The sequence below is a fragment of the Hypomesus transpacificus genome, chromosome 17 (genome assembly GCF_021917145.1).
Source record: "Hypomesus transpacificus isolate Combined female chromosome 17, fHypTra1, whole genome shotgun sequence".
Classification (NCBI taxonomy): Eukaryota; Metazoa; Chordata; class Actinopteri; order Osmeriformes; family Osmeridae; genus Hypomesus; species Hypomesus transpacificus.
This window is the reverse complement of record NC_061076.1, coordinates 16790728-16806680: the sequence shown is the minus strand read 5'-3', so window position 1 is coordinate 16806680 and position 15953 is coordinate 16790728. Positions and strand designations below refer to the sequence as shown.

Below are 15953 nucleotides of genomic sequence, written 5' to 3'. Positions count from 1 at the left end.
CTCTCTGATTGTGTTTATATCTGGTTGATCCTCTCTCTGTAGTCTCTCTGGTTGAGTCTCTTTGGAGCCTTTAGATGTCCTCTCTGTCTAGTCTCCGCCCACGATCAAGTATGATTGGCCAACAGAAGATCTGTTGGAAACAGTTCCAAGTTAATGAGCATTCAGCCTTCACAAAAAGGCTGTTGTCTGTTATAATGACCACTCTGCATATGTAATGTTGACCATCAAGTGAGGAGTGTGTTTCCTAGGTTTATTTTGTCTGGAGAAACACACAACACTGATGACAACAGCATGCCCAGCAAACAACTCATCTTTAGTCAGCTGGTTTTCTTTTACAAAACAGGAAAACAAACCACCCATTTTTACAATTTGCAGTATCTGCAACTTCATAAAAATGACTAGACTTTTACACCCAGTTCACTGAGCAACACAAATCAACATCTTTTTTCATTTGTAGGCAGGCTACAGTAGGCTACTCTTGCCAATTTAAGGACCGTTCTGATAAAAACGTTTTCAACACGTCACCTAGGGTCAGAAATGTTATCCTCAAAAGTCACCCGTATTCAAAAAATAATTATCAAGTGTACAGGGCGCCAATACTGAAAAAGTTGTTCTTTAAATAAACCGTCATACCAGAGCTAGGCAAATATAATAGCTCTTCTAACATCATCGTTTTCTGGGATTTTCGTCGTCTGCATCACCGCCCTCGCATCTATTAAACACTTGGTGTTGAACACTCAAAAACAAAATTCATTATTTACTACTAACTATGTAAAGTTTAGCTCTACTATGTGATATTCACGACGTACTAACCTGGGAAACACAACAAACTAATGGTTCACAGAAATGACAATAAGAACAGTTCTTCTTTGTTGATGTTATGACAGACTGCAAACTACGCTGAAGTAGTGCATCACTGCCACCTACTGGTCGGGAGTTTGAGATCTACGGCTTTCAGTCAGAAAAAAAAACGGAATTAAGACGACCATAATTGACTTAAACTTATAGGCCTTATAAAAGGTTGAAACGGTCAAAACGACAAGTGTAACAGAATGCCGCATAATCATTTTCAACGTTGGAGTATGATGTTTAAAGGGGTCATTGACTGCAAAACCAAGTTTACCTTGTCATAGTTGGAATGACTGTTTGGAGGGTAAAATTGACTAACAGTGAACCTCAAAGTCTATTGACACCTTCTTTCCAATGCAAATCTCCAATATTTAATCTGCCATTGAATAACGGGCGGGTTTCAAAATGTGGCTCCACCGTTTCTGCTCTGTGTAAGCTTCTTCCACGGCAATGAGGCCTACTAAGAAGAACGTTTGGAAGTTTTTCAAAGATTTTCAAAAAGGACCATGGCCGTAAGTGCAGTGTTCTGGGCAGTACTGGGAATATTGACACTTTTCATAGTCTTCCCAAGGAACGACGGGCACGGCTGATGTTTGTCTATGAGAAGATCCCTGTGAAGTTTGACACTCAATTATTCATTTGCTCGAACCATTTCACCAAGGACAATTTTGAAAACCTTGCACAATTTAAAGCAGGATTTGCTAAGACGCTGTTGAAAAGAGGTGCTGTTCCGACCGTATGCTCATCACAACCGCAATGTTGTGCACGTTGATACATTTACATTTAGTCATTTGCGTTGCGTCACTTGCGTTGTCTTGTCTGAAGAATTTCAGTGCCCAGTCTAACCTTGTGTTGTTCTGTGCACCTGACAAATAAAAGACTTGAACTTGAACTCATTTAGCAGACACTCTTATCCTGAGCGGCTTACAGAAAGTACAGGGACATTCCCCCGAGGCAAGTAGGGTGAAGTGCCTTGCCCAAGGACACAACGTCATTTGGCACAGCCAGGAATCGAACCGGCAACCTTCAGAATAGTAGTCTGATTTCCTAACCACTCAGCTATCTGACTCCCTACCTCTCATACCTCTCATGAACTCGTTCAAAGTTTAGTTCATACAAGTAAACATGAATAGTTCACGTTCATAGTTCACCATTTAAATTCTGAACTAGTTCAAAGTTCAGTTAGTTTCATAATTTTAAGGTGTGCGTTTACTGATCCCGCTAAAAATAATAAGGTGCATCAGATGTAGTTGCTGAGTCTGCGTCTCTGCTTTCACTTGCCATTTTTATGAGACCAAGAGCTGTCTGCCTGTGATCACAAACCCATCAGTGTGCCCGGGCTGCCCTGCAAATAACCTCAGCCTTTTGATCCACCTCAGAGCCCAGCGGTGTTACAGATGAATTAAGAGGCAAACTTGCTTAAATGCTTCCAAAAAATACCATCACCAGTTGATAATATTAGTTAATTGTTTTACTGTTAATGCAAGCACGTGTTAACAGTTGAGTTTTATATAAACATTGCGTTTCACTTTGTTGGGTTTAATAAGAAAGCACATTTCAGAAGAGAACAAACTGTAACTTCAAATGTTTGTTTGTTTTACCTGAATAGGTACAGTTTGGGCAGCTGTGGGCTTCTCTCCAATGTGGGTCTTGCGGTGAGATCTTAAACCATCAGCCCGGCTAAACGTTTTACCACAGAGGTCACAGCTGTAGGGCTTCTCTCCAGTGTGGGTCCTGCGGTGAAATCTGAAATGGGCAGCCTGGCTAAAGGTTTTGCCACAAAGGTAACAGCTGTAGGGCTTCTCTCCAGTGTGGATCTTACTGTGGCTTTTCAATCCACCAGACGTAGAGAAGGCTTTATCACAGCTTTTACAGCTGTAGGGCTTATTTCCAATGTGGGTCCTGCGGTGAATTCTAAAACTGCCAGCCAGGCTAAAGGTTTTACCACAGAGGTCACAGCTGTAGGGCTTTTCTCCAGTGTGGATCCTGCTGTGAACTTTGACATGGGAAGCCCGGCTAAAGGTTTTACCACAGAGGTCACAGATGTAGGGCTTCACTCCAGAGTGAATTCTGCGATGAACTCTTAAAACGCTAGACCGGCTAAAAGTTTTACCACAGACGTCACAGCTGTAGGGCTTCTCTCCAGTGTGGATTCTGCTGTGAACTCTTAAAGCACTAGACCGGCTAAAGGTTTTACCACAGAGGTCACAGCTGTAGGGCTTCTTTCCAATGTGGGTCCTGTGGTGAGTTTTTAAACTGCCAGCATGGCTAAAGGTTTTACCACAGAGGTCACAGATGTAGGGCTTCTCTCCAGTGTGAATTCTGCGATGAACTCTTAAAACGCTAGACCGGCTAAAAGTTTTACCACAGATGTCACAGCTGTAGGGCTTCTCTCCAGTGTGGATTCTGCTGTGAACTCTTAAAGCACTAGAACGGCTAAAGGTTTTACCACAGAGGTCACAACTGTAGGGCTTCTTTCCAATGTGGGTCCCTTGGTGAGTTTTTAAACTGCCAGCATGGCTAAAGGTTTGACCACAGAGGTCACAGCTGTAGGGCTTCTCTCCAGTGTGGATTCTGCAATGAACTCTGAAATGGGCAGCCTGGCTAAAGGTTTTACCACAGAGGTCACAACTGTAGGGCTTTTCTCCAGTGTGGATTCTGCAGTGAACTCTTAAAACGCTAGACCGGCTAAAGGTTTTACCACAGAGGTCACAGCTGTAGGGCTTCTCTCCAGTGTGGGTCCTGCGATGACGTCTGAAATTGCCAGTCTGGCTAAAAGTTTTACCACAGAGGTCACAGCAGTAGGGCTTCTCTCCAGTGTGGGTCATGTGGTGATCTCTGAAATTGGAAGCCCGGCTAAAGGTTTGACCACAGAGGTCGCACTTGTAGGGCTTCTCTCCAGTGTGGACCCTGCGATGAACTTTGAAACTAGCAGAATTACTTAAGGTTTTACCACAGATGTTAGAGCTGTAGGGCTTCTCTCCAGTGTGGATCCTGCTGTGATCTCTGAAATTGGCTTTATGTCTAAAAGTTTTACCACAGATGTCACAGCTGTAGGGCTTCTCCCCAGTGTGGATCCTACAGTGAACTCTTAAATTGTATGGCTGGCTGAAGGTTTTACCACAGATGTCGCAGTTGAAGGGCTTCTCTCCAGTGTGGATCCTGCAGTGAACTCTTAAACAGTTAGCCCTGCTGAATGTTTGACCACAGAGGTCACAGCTGTAGGGCCTCTCTCCAGTGTGGATCCTGCGGTGAGCTCTGAAATTGCCAGCTTGGCTAAAGTTTTTACCACAGAGGTCACAGCTGTAGGGCTTCTCGCCTGTGTGGATCATCATGTGCTGCTTGAGGTTAGCGGATGAGGAAAGGCTCTTCCCACAGGTGTCACAGTGATGTGTCTCCATAACAGGTCTCACTGTTCTGTTTGGTCTCTCTGGTTGAGTTTATCTCTGTAGTCTTTCTGGTTGAGGCTCTCTCTGGTTGAGTCTCTCTGGAGCCTTAAGATCTCTTATGATTGGCCAAGCGGATCTGTTGGAAACAGTTCCAAGTTAATGAACATTCAGCCTTCACAAAAAGGGACATCTGCCGTCTGTCATAATGTCCACTATGCACATGTAATGTTGATCATTTAGTGAGCAGTCTGTTTTTCAGGTCTATTTTGTCTGGAAAACACAACACTGTGATGACTACTGCATGCCCAGCAAACAACTCCTCTTTATAGTCAGTTGGTTTCCTTTTACAAAACAAGAATACAACCCACCAATTTATACAATATGGTTTGTGAATGCATAGTTTTAAATCCAATTATAAAAACATGATACTTTATTGCCTGTTTCTCATCTATGATGCACTAGCTTTTTAAAGGTCCCTTGACATGAAATGTTAACTTTAGGAGGTTATTTAGCATTAATATGAGTTTCCATAGCCTGCCTTTGGTCCCCCAGTGGCTAGAAATTTCGATAGGTGGAAACCAAGCCCTGGGTATTCTTATCCGCCTTTGAGCACATGAAAGCAGAAACGCTCACATTTTGAAAATCCTTGTTATTTTGTCATAAGCAGGAAGGTTACCTCCCCTTTCTCTGCTTTGCATGCAGATAGAACTTGGCACACCAATGAGAAATTGAGCTACGACCTTGCAAGCGCGATATTGGTTCATCCTCAAGACATCATGGCTTGCAAACCATAGGCACGTCTATATTGCAAACAACCGAAGCATGGCAGTTAGCCCCGCCTCTTTCATCCTCATAGCATTTAAAGCTACAGACACAGAAACGGCACGTCCTGAGGAAAGCTCATTGTGGGACTGCTCGTAGTGACTGTAATTCTGCACCAAGACTGAATTTCGGGAAAGAGACTTCAGATACAGTATTAGGGGACCACTAAGGCCTATATAAAAGCAGCCAAAAACAGCATGTCATGTGATCTTTAAAGCTGAATTACAGAACTATAGAAACTAATAAATCGTTTCAGTTTGATTCAAGATATTACTGAGCATCCACAAGGACATTAACTACATGTAGCGATTTATAGGCTACTGAAAATAAAGTGTCCAGTACTTAAGTGTCCATCAGATTAGCAGTGCTGGCTGACAGATGGCACGATACACTTTGAGTCGGCTTGTTCAAAAGGTTTGGTGTTGAAGTGACTGCAGAGGTGCACGACCTCACCCAAGACTTAGTATACTAACGATAAATAACTATAAAAAAAAACACATTCCAATCCCTTGCTGGCATTTTCCTGTTGCATACATTTGCTTTAAATAAGCCTGGATGGTACAGTTTGAAATTATATGCTTTCAGACGTATCTTGTGTACACCAATCTGGTTACATCTGTGGGTTCTGTAACTAACTGAGTCGTTTTAACTTTGAGACTTTACTCCCATGCAATAGACTTGTACACCCACTGAGCAACACAAATCGACATCTTCTTTCATTTGTATGTAGCTACGCAACCGTAGGCTACTCTTGATAATATAAAAACCGTTCTCATGAAAACATATTCAACACGTCACGCAGGGTTGGCAATCTTAACCTCAAAAGTGTTTCAAATCTCACAAGCATTGTATCACACACAGAACCGTATTACAAAATACAGTACAGGGCGCCAATATTGAAAAAGTTGCTTTTCAAATAAACCATCATAGTAGCTAGGCTAATTATACTAACATCGTTTTCTCGGATTTTGGTTGTCTGCAGCACCGCCCTCGCATCTATTATTAAGCACTTGTTATTGAACACGCAAACACAAAACTCATTATTCACTACTACCACGTAAAGTGTAGCTGTAATATGATATATGTTTTATTATATATGTATGTGATATTTACGGAGCACTAACCTGGGAAACACAACAACAAGCTAATGGCTCACAGGAATGACAACAAAAACAGTTCTTCTTTTTGATATTATGGCCGACTGCAACCAACGCTAACCCATCACTGCCACCTAGTGGTCGGGAGTGTGAGACCAGCGGCCTTCACGGTCTCACACGGTCAAAAATGAAATACCGTGCAGAAATAGAAAGTGCATTTCCTGCAGAAAATTAAGCACCTCATCACAATAATTACATATAGAATTCCTTCAACAGAGTTTTATTTTTCAATTATATGTGTGTGTGTGTGTGTGGGGGGGGGGGGGGTTGCAATATGTCGGAGGTATGCAGAAGCGTTAAGCTTTAAAAATCGCTGTTTTAGAGGAGAACGCCCTCTTAAAATAGCTACCTGAGTGACAAAAAAGCATAATTATTTACAGATATTGGGGGGGTGGGGTCAGGGTGGAGGAGGAAGGGAGGGAGGGGGGGGCAGTGTGGAAGAGGGAGGGAGGGAGGGGGGGGGCAGTGTGGAAGAGGGAGGGAGGGAGGGGGGGGCAGTGTGGAAGAGGGAGGGAGGGAGGGGGGGGCAGTGTGGAAGAGGGAGGGAGGGAGGGGGGGGCAGTGTGGAAGAGGGAGGGAGGGAGGGGGGGGCAGTGTGGAAGAGGGAGGGACAAGCGAGGGGTTTGCAAGATGTCGGTCTGAGTTGACTGAATAGCTCCGTCATGTGACTCCACTTATCAGCTAATACCAATCACCTGTGTGAGAGACTGAGTGGTGCGTGTCTGTGTGGTTTCCACGGTAACGGTGCAGCTGTGATCATTAAAGAGCCGATCAGAGCGCAAAGAGATTACAAGAAATTTACCTAGAATCCACACCTCAAACAAGTTAACCTAGACCCAACAATATACGTCCAATCCCAAAAATATTCTCAGAGACTCAAGACTCACTCTGCTGATGGGCACACCATCTAATCGTCTTCTTTGGAAAGGGCAACATTTGGGACACTGTCATGTAGGGGCAGCATAAAGGGCGCTTCATAAAAGCACCCTTTTCCATTGGAAGTAAGGTCACGGGAACAGTCAAGTTTACACCATTTTAAGGGCACCTTACAGGGCACTCGGTCACGTTTTGTCTTCTATGACGAAACTCAGGGCGGTCAGATGGCTGAGCGATTAGGGAATCGGGCTATTAATCAGAAAATTGCTGGTTGCCGGTTCGATTTCAGTCAGTGTAATTAGCCTAGCTCTAGTATGATGGTAGCCTGACGTTGTCATACTCATCATTCTAGTCAGAATATGAGTCTGGGCTGTGAGTATGGGGCGTGTTTCAACCGAACTCGTAAAGCAAATGCCTCTTCGCTCAATTGGATAGACCTAGTTTGCTGGGCATGCAGCTGTCATCAGTGGTGTGTGTTTCCCCAGACAAAATAAACCTGAAAAACAGACTGCTCACTAAATGATCAACATTACATATGCAGAGTAGACTTTATGACAGACAACAGATGTCCCTTTTTGTGAACTCTTAATGTTCATTAACTTGGAACTGTTTCCAACAGATCCCCTGTTGGCCAATCATACTTGATCGTGGGCGGAGACAGAAAGGACATCTTAAGGCTCCAGAGAGAATCAACCAGAGATAAACTCAACCAGAAAGACTACAGAGATAAACTCAACCAGAGAGACCAAACAGAACGGTGAGATTTGTTATGGAGACACATCACTGTGACACCTGTGGGAAGAGCCCTTCTTTATCCAGTAACCTCAAGCAACACATGATGATCCACACAGGCGACAAGCCTTGCTAGTCATGTGTTGATAAGGGTCAAGATGTGGTGTGATTGGTTGTTCTTGTGCATAAAGGGAACTGTGAAGCATTGTTCTGTGGATTCTTCATCTCCTGAGACCTTCTCCTCAGCTCTGGTTTGTCTTTCTCATTCTCACTTCTTACTCTCTCTGAATCACAATAATATGTAATTCAGAGAGGGTATATACATTTGGGTGTTATCTTTGATTCAGCACAAAAATTTGACAAATTAATTCTGTTGTCAAGGGTAGGTTCTTTCATTTAAGGACTAGTGCAAAACTAAAATCTTTCCTCTCTTTCAAGGACTTGGAAATTGTTATTCATGCACTGATATCGTCTCAAATTGATTATTGTCATTCTCTGTATTATGGCATTTGTCAATCATTATCATGCCTGCAGCTTGTCCAGAATGCGGCTGCTAGAATGTTGACTGGTACCAGGAAGAGGGAGCATATCTCCCCGATATACCAGGAAGAGGGAGCATATCTCCCCGATATTGGCCTCTCTTCACTGGTTGCCAGTCAAATATAGAATAGATTTTAAGGTATTGTTAGTTGTTTTTAAAGCTTGACATGGATTGGCTCCATTGTATATCTCAGATCTTCTTATGCTGTATCACACTTCCAGGCCCCTTAGATCATCAAACCAGCTCCCTTTAGCCATTCCACAGACTGGGATGAAAACAAGGTGATCGTGCCTTTTCAGCTGTAGCCCCTACTCTGTGGAATAAACTGACCATTTTTATCAGGTCATCCCCCACCACCGAGAGATTTAAGTCTTGTCTTAAAACATACTTTTATTCTTTAGCTTTGGAGTCAGTTTAGGGTCACTCGTGCTTACTGTAATTGTGTTGTTTGTCTGTTGTTCTTATTTATTGTTGTTCTGCCCTATTTGATGATTTTGTACAGCACTTTGGTTGGCAGTGGCTGTTTTTAAATGTGCTCTATAAATAAAAATGAATGGACTCAAGGTCCAGATAGAAAAATAACCAATATATTACAAGAGGTGTACACACAAACATAAATACATACAGACATACTGGCTACCACATATTACATAAAGGGAACATACAAAACATACACACATACATACAAATATACATATAGCTCATATATGCACAACAATTAAAACAGGTAAAGATGCATGTTCCAGTGAGAGCAGAGTTGGGAGGTATATCTGGTATCACTAAGTGCAGGGTTGGGTAAGGCAGTTAAAATTGTATTCTTTGACTCTGTTATTCGGTATTCCATTATTGCATCAAACTTTATAATTCCCTTCTGATGAGTTGAAGGCACATAGTGCTATAACTATGATGTTATTAATTAAAGTAAAGGTTCTGATCCCGACATAGCAATGACTAAATACATTTTTAGCTTGGGGGGGAAACTCTCCGTTTTGGCTTAGTTACATGGACATGTGAAAGAGTTCACTTATTCATCTCAAATATCCTAGAACACGGATTTCTACATTGCACAACACAACTAAACTCATTCCAATTTGTACATACAAACATATTCCTGGCATTATTAGAGAGTGCACAGTGCCTGTGATGCAGTTGGTGCTTTAGATGTCAGTGAAACACACAAATACAGATGAACTATAGATAGTGCACCATGTTCTCTGCTCCTTCTTGCTGCAAGAACAAAAGATGAAGACAAGCTTTTCTGACCTCAGACCTTCATTTAATAACAATACAGTGAAGAATAAGGTTCCGAAACACCACCATCATCACATCTAGACATTACTCACAATGGTTTAGTAGGTGTCATGATTGTAGGCCTAATTCACCATACAGTGCTTGCATGTAGGCTCCAGTTCTGCTTAAGATGCGTTTGCTATGTTTACATACACATTTGTATTTTTTCCAGGGTCCCAGACAGAGTTTACGGAGGAATGTCTGGTTAAGCAACAACACGGGCTAAGCCTGACAGTTAGCCTGTCCCGGACCAGGCTAGTTTCCTAGCATACGTTGCCATAGTAACTGAGTTCGCAGTGAGTTGAGCTGGCTTTATGGAACTGAATGAACGAGGAAATGAATCTGAATAACTGATATAAGCCTGGTTTATTTGGTAAACTCGCTTTATGGAACAGGCCTCTGGTTTCTACCCAGTCTGACACAGCTTCCCCTCCATCATTACAGGGGTAGAGTATATTTCTTGGGTCCTGTCATGTTGGACTGTAGATCTGGTGTTACTGCATGTGCTGTCATGTTGGACTGTAGATCTGGTGTTACTGCATGTGCTGTCATGCTGGACTGTAGATCTGGTGTTACTGCATGTGCTGTCATGTTGGACTGTAGATCTGGTGTTACTGCATGTGCTGTCATGTTGGACTGTAGATCTGGTGTTACTGCATGTGCTGTCATGTTGGACTGTAGATCTGGTGTTACTGCATGTGCTGTCATGTTGGACTGTAGATCTGGTGTTACTGTGTGTGCTGTCCCAGTAGGTGTAGGCCAGTAGTTCTTCCAGCTGTGGGTCATATAGAAGTTCTCTCAGGTGGTGACTGCTGGGACAGCTTGGCCCCAGACATCACTGCTTTGGTTTGTTTTTTATTGTGGATACGCAGGTGACCCTTCAGATGGTAATTTGTTTGACCTGAATAGTCACAGTGTGGGCAGCTGTAGGGCTTCTCTCCTGTGTGGGTCCTACTGTGCTTCTTCAGTCCACTAGAGGAAGAGAAGGCTTTATCACAGAGGTCACAGCTGTAGGGCTTCTTTCCAGTGTGGGTCCTGCGGTGACATCTTAAACTGCCAGCCAGGCTAAAGGTTTTCCCACATAGGTCACAGCTGTATGGCTTCGCTCCAGTGTGGATCCTGCGGTGAACTCTGAAATGGGCAGCCTGGTTAAAACTTTGACCACAGAGGTCACAGCTGTAGGGCTTCTCCCCAGTGTGGATTCTGCGGTGAACTCTTAAACTGTCGACCGGCTAAAGGTTTTACCACAGAGGTCGCAGTTGAAGGGCTTCTCCCCAGTGTGGATCCTCCTGTGAACTGTGAAACTAGCAGAATTACTTAAGGTTTTACCACAGAGGTCACAGCTGTAGGGCTTTTCTTTAGTGTGGATCATGCTGTGAATTCTTAAACGTTCAGCCCGGCTAAAGGTTTTACCACAGAAGTCACAGTTGTACAGCTTCTTTCCCATGTGGCTCCTGCGGTGATCTCTGAAATTGGCATTACGTCTAAAAGTTTTACCACAGAAGTCACAGCTGTAGGGCTTTTCTCCAGTGTGGATCCTGTGGTGAACTCGCAAAGCGGAAGCCTGGCTAAAAGTTTTCCTACAAAGGTCACAGCTGTACGGCTTCTCTTCAGTGTGGATCATCATGTGCTGCTTGAGGTTAGCGGATGAGGAAAGGCTCTTCCCAGAGGTGTCACAGTGATGTGTCTCCATAACAGGTCTCACTGTTCTGTTTGGTCTCTCTGGTTGAGTAGATCTCTGTAGTCTTTCTGGTTGAGGCTCTCTCTTGTTGAGTCTCTCTGGAGCCTTAAGATCTCTTATGATTGGCCAACAGGGGATCTGTTGGAAACAGTTCCAAGTTAATGAGCATTCAGCCTTCACAAAAAGGCTGTTGTCTGTCATAATGTCTACTCGGCATATGTAATGTTGATCATGTGCATCCTCTTTATAGTCAGTTGGTTTTCTTTTACAAAACAAGAATACAACCCACCCATTTATACAATATGCAGTATCTGCAACATCATAAAAATGACTTTGGTTTGTGAAAACATAGTTTTAAATCAAATTATAAAAACATGATACTTTATTGCCTGTTTCTCATCTATGATGACCTCGCTTTTTTAAGCTTGATTACAAAACTATAGAAACAAATAAATCGTTTCAATTTGATTCAAGATATTACTGAGCATCCACAAGGATATTAACTACATGTAGCGATTTATAGGCTGCTTAAAATAAAGTGTCCAGTACTTAAGTGTCCATCAGATTAGCAGTGCTGGCTGACAGATGGCACGATACACTTTGAGTCGGCTTGTTCAAAAGGTTTGGTGTTGAAGTGACTGCAGAGGTGCACGACCTCACCCAAGACTTAGTATACTAATGATAAATAACTGTAAAAAAAAACACTTATATTCCAATCCCTTGCTGGCATTTTCCCGTTGCATACTATTGCTTTAATATAAGCCTGGATGGTACCGTTTGAATTGTGTGCTTTCAGACTTCACTTGTTTACATCAATCTGGTTACATCTGTGGGTTATTAATTAAGACAGAGTCGTTTTAACTTTGAAACTTTACTCTTATGCAATAAACTTGCACACCAAGTTCAACATGCAATAGACTTTGTTCACCCAGTTCACTGAACAACACAAATCGACATCTTCTTTCATTTGTAGGTAGAATAACAGTAGGCTACGCTTGCTAATTTAAAGACCGTTCTCAGAAAAACATATTCAACATGTCACCCAGGGTCGACAATGTTAACCTCAAAAGTGCACGGTTTCAAATCTCACAAGCATTGTACCACAAATAGAACCGTATAAAAACATTATTGTCAAGTGTAAAGGGCGCCAGTACTGAAAAAGTTGCTCTTCAAATAAACCATCATGCTAGAGATAGGCTAATTATACTAACATCCTTCCCATCCACCCTCACATCCATTAAACACTTGGTATTGAAAACAAAACTCATGAATCACTACGAAAGTTGTGCTCTACTATGATATATTGATGTGATATTCACAACGTACTAGTGATGTGTCGTTCGTGAACGATTCGTTCATTTTGAACGAATCCTTATAAGGACTCGGGAGTAACGAGTCCTCTCAACGAGTGATTCGTTCATTTCCCGACTCGGTCTTTCTACGAGTCTTTGGATCATTTTTCACGTGACCTGCATAGGCTCTGTAGCTAGGGGAAACGAACGATTCGTTCCTTTCCCGACTCGGTCTTTCTACGAGTCTTTGGATCATTTTTCACGTGACCTGTATAGGCTGTAGCAAGAGGAAACGAACGATTCGTTCCTTTCCCGACTCGGTCTTTCTACGAGTCTTTGGATCATTTTTCACGTGACCTGCATAGGCTCTGTAGCCAGAGGAAACGAATGATTAGTTCCTTCCCCGACTCGGTCTTTCTACGAGTCTTTGGATCCTTTTTTCACGTGACCCGCATTGTATTTTTTAGTAGAGGAAACAGTTTCCTTATTCCCTTTCGCGTGGCCGCTGTTTTAGTAAGACGTGAATGAATGATATTCGCTCAAGTCATCATACTGACTGGTTTTGTTATTTTCACTTTACATTTACACTTACAGTTTAGTGCAGTGTAATTGTTTGACGTGATAATTAAATGCTAGTGTGATAATACATGACCAAATCATACAAACTCATGATACATTTTAATGCAGGAATTTATTTTGAAATAGTATTTGCTGGTGCACATGTCATGCACTAACCTACAGTGGACGTATAGGGGCTATACGTCCTTTGCAGTGGACGTATAGCCCCCAACCCCCCCCCCCCCCCCCCCCCCCTGAAATGAACAAATGACTCGAAAAAAGATTCGTTCATTTTACTGAACGAGATTCAAAGAACCGAATCAGTAAAAAGAACCGAACTTCCCATCACTACAACGTACTAACCTGGGAAACAAAGAAACTAAATGTTCTTAGGAATTTCGACAGGTTTGCAACCAACGCTGAAGTAGTGAATCACCGCCACCTACTGGTCGGGAGTGTGAGGCGGCGGCATTCACGGTCTCAAAAAACCCATAAAGAATTAAGAAGACCATTATTGACTTAGACTTATAGGCCTTACAACAAGTTGAAACGGTCAAAACGACAAGTGTTACAGAAAGCCACATGGAGCCCCCCCAGAAGTTTCATTAGCCCCCCCCCCAAAAAAAACTCATACAAATTATTTTTGTATTAAAAAAAAAATACATTTTTTAAATCTACATTTGTCAATTTCTCTTCCAAAAACCCACTAGAGGACCCTATTTAAAAGGATATTTGCAAAAATTTCTTCTGGGGGGAACATGCCCCCAGACCCCCTAGTATTGCTTGGTCACTGGAAAAATAAAAGGTTTTATCCAGGGGCTTAGCCTTAGCTTAGCTTAGGAACCTAGATTCGCCCCTGGTTGAACCCTTTAGACCCAGGCAATTACGCATGACTGAAACAATGTCAGTCCTAATGGAAAATACGATGACAACAGAACTTGCTATAGCCTAAGGAAGGTGAAACTGGTGATTTACTACATGAGGCGTCCTGGTAGATTATAAAAAAATAACCTTCCTTCGTTTTGTGATACGGTTTTCAGTAACCTGTTAAACGTGTCTGTTCGCAAATTTCTGTTTTTAGTTTAGTCAGACGGTTAGGGTTAGACTGTGTGTCATCGTCTATAGTTTTCGTTGTTTTCACCTTTGCTTGTTTACACCATTGACATATTGTGACTGCCCGTGTTACCTTGTCTGCCTGTGATCACAAACCCATCAGTGTGCCCGGGCTGCCCTGCAAATAACCTCAGCCTTTTGATCCACCTCAGAGACCAGCTGCGTTACTGATAAATAAGAGGGAAACTTGCTGCCCAAAAAAACCATCACCAGTTGATCATATTAGTTCATTGTTTTATAATTATATGTCTGCATAGAAGTATTTTAAGATGAATGATTGGGGTTCACACCAGACTTAAGTTTCTGTCAGCTACAGTAAAACAGGAAGCTAGTGGCTCTATGGTTAAGTGCTTGATAGTGGTTAACATACTTATAGTCTTCTCTCATGGGAACGTGACCTGGTACTCACTGTTCCAGGGGAGAAGGTTGGATTTCAAATGTGAATAGGACAGCTTTTTTAAATAACTGAGGATGTCGCCGTTGAACCTAATTCTCTTACATTAGCTGCAAAGTGGAATTGAAAATGAGTTCCAAGTATATCACACCACAGACGAATGTGTTGTCAACTACCCATCCAATTTTGAATGATAAAGAACACCAACAAGTATGTTAAATTAGGCTTTGAAATCGTGAGAAAATCAGCAATCTTCTCTACTTGATACTGGTGGCCTGAAAGCGCTAAAGCTCCGCCCCCTCGAATTTATTGAATTTAGCAACAACAGCAACCCTAGCTAAATAAATATATATTTGATACCACCGCCTCTGCTCGAGTTCATGATGATTGGACAGGACATGTGTAGGGAACCTAGCCTTAGTTATGGTATGCTCAACTGAGGGTCTCTCACCTCATCTGTGAAAATGTCGTAGTCGGAACTTTTAGCATACAACTTGCTCCATAGCTTCACTTGTTGAAAACCAACCAATCAGTGCGCAGCTCATCTATATATTCATGAGCATACCATATAAGGGAGAAAACCTCTCATTTGATTCCAGGGCTATTTCACAGGGTTGCATTAGGGTGCATAGAACAGCACCCGGGCCATTCTCAGCCCAACCAATGTTACATACCCTATTTGGAGACCTTAAGGAACAGTGTGAAATACCTTATAAAATCAGTAAATGACCCCTTTAACATTAATGGAGCGCCCATTTAATGCTAAGCGCACCACCCCGCCACACATCTTTCACAGACAGACAGAGTGCATCCATGTGTTGAAGTAGCAGACATGTACATGTGATACAGGCTGTGGTTGTGGGTTATGAGTTGGGGCGAAGTGAAATAATATGACTCCTCATTCTGCAAAATGTGTGAAACAGGAAAGGGCATCTTCTCTCGACAGTAAACTGCAGGTCATTTCCTTAGAGACTGTAGGTGAAAAAAAGGAAGCTGGTGTGTACATTTATACAAGCCTTAGCAGAGTGGGTTGCTGTTTCTAGGAAAACATCAAGATGTTACGACACCTTCTCTCTGTGATAATAGGGGAGTTTGGGGATTGTAAATGTTTTGTATCATGCTTTAAGCTGTTTCCTGTTACCTCTCTTTTGTCCAAATGTTCGCTATTTTCTTTGCTAATGTCATTAAAGGCATCTCAGAAACTAACTTGCAACTCCTAAGGTTTCTGAACAACAGTTAAACTTCTGTTTCACTATTGT

The 15953-nt window shown here is 42.4% G+C and overlaps 1 pseudogene; it reads right to left on the bottom strand.

Moving 5' to 3' along the window:
* Positions 1 to 11: 11 nt before the first annotated feature.
* On the bottom strand, positions 12 to 11437 carry LOC124479529 (annotated as a pseudogene).
* Positions 11438 to 15953: the final 4516 nt, after the last annotated feature.